Genomic DNA, 8,076 nt, shown 5'->3' on the forward strand with positions numbered 1-8,076 from the left:
TGACTGAGCACACAAGCATATATATATATGTGTGTATATATATATATACATATATATATGCATATAAGTGTGTATATATACATATATATATATTCTTTTTCAGATTCTTTTCCCTTATCGGTTATTGCAAAACATACAGTTTTCTGTGCTATACAGTAGGTCCTTGTGGTTTATTTTATGTATGTGTATATTATTTTAGTATGCAAATATGTTAATCCAAACTCCTAATTTGTACCTCCCCCAGTTTCACCTTTGGTAACCATAAATTTGTTTCCTCTCTATGTGAGTCTATTTCTGTTTTGTAGATTAGTACATTTGTATCATTTTTTAATAAAGATTCCACACATAAGTGATATCACATGATGTTTGTCTTTGTATGACATTTCACTTAGCATGACGATCTTTCCATCCATGTTGCTGCAAATGGCTTAGATGCACTGGGTGCATCTCTAAATCCTGACCTGACTTACACCCATCCCCACCCTCCTTCTTTTTGTTGACTCAGGGGTTTTTGATTGTAGGGACACTTATATTACCCTGCAACATCCATCCCCTGGGACTGCAGGCTCCTACATACAGAGGGCCCTCCTCCAGAGATGTTTTTCCAACTTCATCCTGGTTTAGTGGACAGATCCAGGAGAGGAACATGTTCCCACAGGACCCTTTGTTATGTTCTCATGCTTGGATTCCCTCCACCCTGTCCTCTTGTCACCTGAACGACACCGGGATGGTTCAGACTTGGAGGTACTGCTAGATCTACCAACTGCATGTTTCTAAAGGCCATCATTAGACTCCAATCAGACATCTAAAATATATCCTCATTCCAAAAGGCGTGTCTTGGGCCAGGCTCTAATTTCCCGTCTCTTCAGCTGCCTGAAGTTGCCTTTAGTGTGACAATGACTTGCCCTGAAGTCATAAAAGAGCAAGCTTCCTTGCAGATGAGGACAGCGTGGGGACTCACGGTTAGGGGCCTGGAAGAGGTCGCATTCTTTAAGCAGGAGATGCGAAGGCAGGTCTCTGTGACAGGCTCATTACCAGCATGGATGATTGACAGAAAGGAGGTACAGACTTGAACAGATACCTTAAAAAATGAAAGTGTGTATGTAGTAAACGCATGCACAGGTGTGTAACAGCATGATCAAGGAGAGAGATGAAAGCAAAGACCTGGTGAAGTTTGTTGCACACTCATTCTATAGGCACAGAAGAGCGAATTCTGGAGATGTGCAACCACAGGGCTCTTATCTACTCTGCTGGGTGGAATCTTGGTGCAGTGTCTCTGGGAAGCAGGTAGGCTTGAACTCCTGAAGTAAAATATTTGCATGGCTTGTGACCTTTGCAATTTTACCTCTTGAAACATACCTGAGAGGAACATTCACAGAAGAAAGCCAGGAATGTTCATGGCATCCTGGCCCATGATGGCAAAACTTGGATCACTCTGGGAGACCTTAGCTGGAGAATGGACTGGTCAGCTCTGTCTATTCCCAAGTGGAAAAACTTCTCCCATTCTAACAAACAAATGCCAGAAACATGTGAAACTAAGGAGGAATCCCACAACATCAGATTAACTGAAAAATCCCCCCAAATTATATATAGCTTGATAACAGATATACAAAATTTGAAATAATATAAGTTAATATTATTTGTGCATACATATGCATGCATACTCAAGCTTTGAGTTATGTCTGACTCTTTGTGACTCTACAGACTATAGCCTGCCAGACTTCTCTGTCTGTGGATCCAGGCAAGAACACTAGCGTGGGTTGCCATTTCTTACCCCAGGGGATCTTTCTGACCCAGGGATTGAACCCACATCTCTTGCATTTCCTGCATTGCAGGTGGATTATTTACCACTGTGTACACTTTACCAATGTCCACACTGGAACTCCCAATGGCACACTGGTAAATATATATATAAATATATATGTACATATATATTATATATAATATGTATTACATTTATGTAATATTATATACAATATTATATTATTTATATATTAAATATTATATTTATATATACTCATATTATATATATTTATATATCTATATAATATAGTATATTATATTATTACATATTATATATAATATATATGTATAATATATGTACATAACATATATAAATATATAAATACATATATATAATATATATATTACATAGATAATATATACATATATTATGAATATTATATTTATTTATATATTTATATTCATCTATTTTATATTTATATTTTATATATTTTATATATTTATATATCTATTCATATATATTTATATAATCTGTATATTTATATATTTATATAATCTGTATATTTTTATATTTATATTATATTTATATTGATCTATAATGTATTATATATTATACATTGATATATGATATACTATGTATTATATTTATATATCTCTATTTACATATATACATTTACATATTATATGTATATTGTTTTTATATAATATATAATATATAATTAAATATATAATATAATTATAAAATTAATTTATAATATATAATGTAAATTATAAACATTATTATAATTGTAATTATAAGTATGATTGTAACATATATAATTGTAATTATAATATATATAATTATATATATTTATATATTATTATATATATGAAATATATTTATATGATATAAATATATATAAGATATATAATATATTTATATATTAAAAATATATATTAAATATAAAATATTCATATTATATAAATATATATTTCATATATATATAAGATAAATATAAAATATATAAAAATATATATAAATATATTTTATAAATATATTTTCTATATAAATATATATATGATATATATAATATAACATATATATATTTATATATATTATATTAATTATTAAATATAATATATATAAGTATAATATGTGTATTTACCACTGTGCCATCAGGAAGTCCAGTGTACACATAAATATAAGTATATAAATATTTATATATATAATATATATTAATATAATTTATATTATATATAATATATTGATATATTTTTATATTTATATGTATATTTACCACTGTGTCATTGGGAAGTCCAGTGTATGCATAAACATAAGTATATAAATATTTATACATATAGAATATATAATAATTATATGTATTATATAAGAATATATATACATAATTATATACATAATTATAATTATATACATATGCATAATTATATAGTATACATAATTATATACATATACATAATTATATACATATACATAATTATATAGTAATATATAATATATAATATACATAATTATATAGTAATGTATAATATATAATATAATTACATATTATATATTATGTATATCATATAATATAATGATACATAACATAAATATTTTATACATATACATATATGTATACATATTTATATAGTAATATATAATATACATATTTATATACATAATATATAGTATTATATACATAATTATATATACATAATTATATAGTAATATATAATATATAATATAATTACATATTATATATTATGTATATCATATAATATAATAATACATAACATAAATATTTTATATTATATATTATATAATTATAATATAGATTATATTTATATATATTCATATTTATATGTATATTTACCGCTGTGCCATTGGGAAGTCCAGTGTACACATAAATATAAGTATATAATATTTTTATATGTATACATATATATTATATAGTCTATAATATTCATACTATATATTAGTTATATATAAATATATATAAACAAATATATATATATATACACACATACACAGATGTTCCTCAACTTACAAGTGCATATCTGATAAATCCATCATAAATCACAAATATTATAAGTTGAAAATACCTTTAATATGCCTAACCTGCCAAACATCTAAGCTTAGCCTAACCTGGTCTTGGACAAAATAAACATCACTGATACTCCAGGGATCCTGTCTGGAGAGAAGCAGAGCATCAGCAGATGTTACGACTCTGTGGCCATCCTAGAGTGGTTTGCCGAGTGGATGGACCCTGTTTTCCTGCTCTTTCATCTCCACAAGTTTGATGTCTCCAAGAGTTCTCTGAAGTCATCAAGGCCCTCAAGAATCACGAGGACAAGACCTGCGTGGTGCTGAACGAGGCTGACCAGATCAAGATCTCATGAGCTGTTGGGTTCATGGGGGCCTCATGTGGTCTCTGGGGAAGATCATCAACAACCCCCTAGGTGGTCAGGGTGTTCCTTGGCTCCTTCTGGTCCCACCCGCTTCTCATCCCAGACAACCACAAACTCTTCAAGGCCGAGGAACAGGACCTCTTCAAAGACATCCAGTATCTGCCTCCAAACGCTGCTGTCAGGAAACTCAGTGACTTGATCAAGAGGCCATGGCTCACTGCAGTCCATGCCTACCTCATCAGCTCCCTCAAGAAGGAGATGCCCAATGTCTTTGGTAAGGAGAGCAAGAAGAAACAGCTGATGAACAACTTGAGCAAGATTTGCCAGAAGATTGAATAAAAGCATCAGATTTCTCCCCTGCCCACGACGTTGTAGCCTCCACAAGATGCAGCAACTCCTGCAGACCCAGAGCTTCAGCAAGTTCTAGGCCCTGAAGCCCAAGCTTCTGGACACAGTGGAGGACATCATGGCCAATGACATCCCCTGGCTGAGGGCGACGGTGCACCAGGAGGAGTCCCTGATGCCGGCCCAGGCTGTGAAGAGCGGAACCTTCCCCAGCACCATGAACAGGCCCTTTGGGATCAGCTATGGCGACGGGGCCTGCTAGGGCATCGACTATGTCGAATGGGTGGTGAGCAAGGACAAGTCCACCTACGACGAGATCTTCCACACGCTGTACCCAGTCAGTGCTAAGAAGGAGATGGTGAGGTCCCAGCTGCCCCACACGGTGCTGGGGAAGATCTGGAAGCCAGCCAACGTGGACCAGGATGGCCCACTGCGTGGCGAGCAGTTTACCCTGGACAACCACCTCATCAAAGCCAAGCTGGTGGGCCGCGAGCTGTCCCTGCACCTGATCCTGCCCCTAAGTGGAGGTACCAGTGAGCACCCTGCTGGCTGCGTCTGCCACCTCAGTGCCCTTCCAGGCAGAGATTGGGAAGGGGAGTCTGCAGTTCCCAAGACCAGGAGGATTGAGTGCTGTTTCCTCAGCTCGCAAACCACCATCTCTCTGTTAAGGCTACTCCTGGTGAGGCGGGGGGGATACTTGTATGCGAATGATGGAATTTTGTGCATGAGAACTAAAGATATTTTTAATATACAATGTTAAAAAATATGCTCAGAATACTTAAAGTAGCCTGCAGTTAGGCAAAACCATCTAACACAAGCCTACTTTTACAATGAAGTGTTTGTTGAACACTGTACTGGAAGAGGAAGATAGCATGGTGATCTGGGTCCAGTGTGGTTTTGAGTGTGTGGTTTGTTGACTTTGTGATTGTGGAGCTGATGGGCACTGTGGCTGTAGCCCCTGCCAGCAGTAGGGGAGAGGATCATAGCACCACATAGAGCCAGCCCAGGAAAAGGTCACAATTCAAAATTTGAAGCATGGTTTGTGTTGAATACACATTGCTTTTACACATCACAAAGTCAGAAGAATTTAAGTCAAACCACTGTAAGTCAGGGGCCATCTGTATATATATCCATACAAGGATTCATTTGTAGAAATACATAAGAATGGTATACAAGATATAAAAAGGAAGATGCCAAAGGGAAAGACAGAAATGGAGTAAGAAGGATGGTTCCTTTGGGTAGAAAGATAAAGGGAAGTGGGAGTAGCTGTGATAAGATGTTATAGGTCCCCTTGAATAGAAGACTGTTGTGTGACGATTGTATAAATCTTACGGATGTTGAATTGGTTCATAGTGCCTTTCAGGTTTACTATATCCTCTACTTTTCTGTATAGACATTCTATTAATTTTTGAGATTTTGACATTGAACTTCAACTAAAATCTTAATTTATATACTAAAAAATAATTGTAATATATACTGGATGGCACTAGTTGTAAAGAACCTGCCTGCCAGTGCAAGAGATGTAAGAGATATGAGTTTGATCCCTGGGTCAGGAAGATCCCCTGGAGCAGGAAATGGCAACCCACTCAAGTGTTCTTGCCTAGAGAATCCCATGGACAGAGGAGTCTGGTGGGCTATGGTCCATAGGGCTGCAGAGAGTCAGACACAACTGAAGTGACTTCACACACACACTCATAGTGAAACTGTATGTAACTTTGTTCTGTACTTTCTAAGTCTCCTGTAAATGTATTATCATACTTTGATAATTTAAAAAATAAAAATTAAAGAGGTAAAAAAAAGATGCCATTGGTTTCCATCAAGATGTCAACGTCCTGACCTTTGGGGTAGTTGATACACTGGTGCTTCATGCACAAAATTACTAACTAGGTGGCCGGTGTCATTGAACTAAGGATTATGTTTAATCCTTTCATGGGCTTTTGTGCCATAAAGAAAAACCAACAGTAAACTAAAAAAAAAAAAAAAGAACAGTGAACAAACAAAAGTCAATTCTTGTTGCTGAGAAGATGATATTGGATGATATATGTAAACTGTGTTCATACTGTGAGGTGTCCCAAGTTTCAGCTCCTGGAGTCGGAATCTTGTTTCTGAAGACTGTCTGGAGGTTAACAGAGTTCTGAGGGGCAGGCCAAGCACAGTCAAGGGGGCCAAGGACCAGTAGGGGCATCTGGCTTCCAGTAGGAGGGCATGGGCTTGGGGACAGGACTGTTTCAAGGGACTGAAGGAAGTGGGTCTGCAGGGGGCAGCCCAGGACCCAGCAGTGGGTCTAGGCAGTGGTTAAGGAGTGCCTAGGGCAAGAGCACTGGTCACGCTACACGTGAACTCATGAGAAACAAGGGAAGGTTGGAGGTCCACTCATGCTGGTGAGGGGAAGTGGGGGACAGATGGGGTGTGAGAGGGTGTGAGCAGGGAACAGGAGCCTGACTGGAGGTGGACGCACTGCCTGAGTCTAACTCCTGTTCTGTGAGTTACATATGAGACCTGCACTGAATTAACCTACCTCTGTGTTCTGCCATTTGCTTCCTGCAAGATAACATATAAACATATATAACATAAAGTAGCATAAGTATATAATATATAATTGGACTTCCCTGGTGGCTCAGATTGGTAAAGAATCCACCTGCAATGTGGGATATTTGGGTTTGATCCCTGGTTTGGGAAGATTCCCTGGAGGAGGGCATGGCAACCCACTCTAGTATTCTTGCCTGGAGAATCCCATGGACAGAGGAGCCTGGCGGGCTACACAGCACACAATATATGATTATCCACAGGGAGTCAGACCTTCCTTCTCACTCCCTCAGTCCCTGGTTCCATAGAGCTGCGGGACCGTTTTGTGTGGGGTTCTCTCAGCAGTGAGATGACCTGTGTCTATGCCGATCTCCCAGACTTCTCCATGTAGAAACGGGAACAGGGAAAGTCAGCCCTTTGTGGGGTTGGTCTCTTAAACCATTGCCGTGACTGGAGGCTTCGTTACTAGTTCCGTCTGCTTTGTTTGGCTTTATTTGGCTGCGCTGACACTGGGCGGCCCAGTTGCCTCTGCAGGAGTCTGACTCCTGACCTGTGTGGGTCAAACACAGATGCACAGGGGCTGGTCCCTGGCAGACTCTCCAGGATGCGGCATGGAGGTCATGGATCATGCTCTGTGTCTCTTATCTATGGGTGACTCATGGACTGTTGAGCTGCAGTCATGTTTGAACTTCCTGCAATTACTCACACTTAATATACTGTGATCCTTAATATGCCGTGAATATAGCTGAAATGAAAATTGTGTTATTGAAGGGACGAGTATTTTTAAAATTAATTCAGATTAGATTATGCATTTGTACAAGCCAGGACTGTACACAAGGACTGCCTTTCACCGTAATTTGTTGTGTGTTATTATCCAGCATGTGGAAGATAATCAGTGCAGTCCAGCCCCCCAACCCCCAGGTCCAGGGCACTCCCTGCCCTTTCCACAGTGAGTCTTCACGTGGGCTGCCTGCCGGGGGGGCAGTATGGCTGTCCTTGATGCAGGGCAGAGCGCCAGACATCTTCTCACAATCATCTCTGCTCCTAGTATCTCTCCACTCTCATGTCCAGGCA

At 37.5% G+C, this 8,076-nt stretch overlaps 1 pseudogene; it reads left to right on the forward strand.

Moving 5' to 3' along the window:
* Positions 1-1,134: 1,134 nt before the first annotated feature.
* On the forward strand, positions 1,135-7,350 carry LOC122438922 (annotated as a pseudogene).
* The last annotated feature ends 726 nt before the right edge of the window (positions 7,351-8,076 follow it).

This window comes from Cervus canadensis, chromosome 3 (assembly GCF_019320065.1).
Source record: "Cervus canadensis isolate Bull #8, Minnesota chromosome 3, ASM1932006v1, whole genome shotgun sequence".
In the NCBI taxonomy this organism is placed as follows: domain Eukaryota; kingdom Metazoa; phylum Chordata; class Mammalia; order Artiodactyla; family Cervidae; genus Cervus; species Cervus canadensis.